This window comes from Anneissia japonica, unplaced genomic scaffold (assembly GCF_011630105.1).
Source record: "Anneissia japonica isolate Jap-2015-1 unplaced genomic scaffold, ASM1163010v1 scaffold170720_len655_cov72_single, whole genome shotgun sequence".
Classification (NCBI taxonomy): domain Eukaryota; kingdom Metazoa; phylum Echinodermata; class Crinoidea; order Comatulida; family Comatulidae; genus Anneissia; species Anneissia japonica.
Window position 1 is genome coordinate 157 of NW_022747436.1, and position 499 is coordinate 655.

General features: G+C 34.1%; 1 non-coding gene across 1 annotated transcript; it reads right to left on the reverse strand.

The window, feature by feature from the left end:
* Positions 1 to 220: 220 nt before the first annotated feature.
* Positions 221 to 293, reverse strand: Trnam-cau. Its single transcript has one exon. It is a non-coding gene; the product is annotated as a tRNA-Met (tRNA).
* Between the last annotated feature and the right edge of the window lie 206 nt (positions 294 to 499).

Here is a 499-nt window from a genome sequence, read left to right on the forward strand (position 1 = left end):
TTCAGAAGATAATAAAAACTATTATTTATGATGTGTCTGTTAATGTAATCCTTGCATCACTTTCCTGCCTGTGATTGCATATTTTTTTTATTAAGAAGACTTTCAGAATTACGTTTAAAAAAAGAGAATCACAAGATGTGTAGTGGAAAAATGATAATAAATTTAACTTAGTTCACACTTTCAAATCAATTGACAATTAAAAAAAACAAAAAAACAACAGTGCCCCCTGTGAGGCTCGAACTCACGACCTTCAGATTATGAGACTGACGCGCTGCCGACTGCGCCAAGGAGGCAACTGAAAGGAGGGCGCGCTTCCTAAGTCTTTGTTTTTCCATTTAACATATTGCGCAATCGCTACGAAATTCTTTTTATCTGCAAACGTATGATTGACAGGCTTAGAAATGAACTGTTGTACAATGATGAATAATACAATGTTTGGTAATCATTCTGTAATAGTAAATCTGAAGATAAACTTATATTTATCCTTGGAGGAAACTCA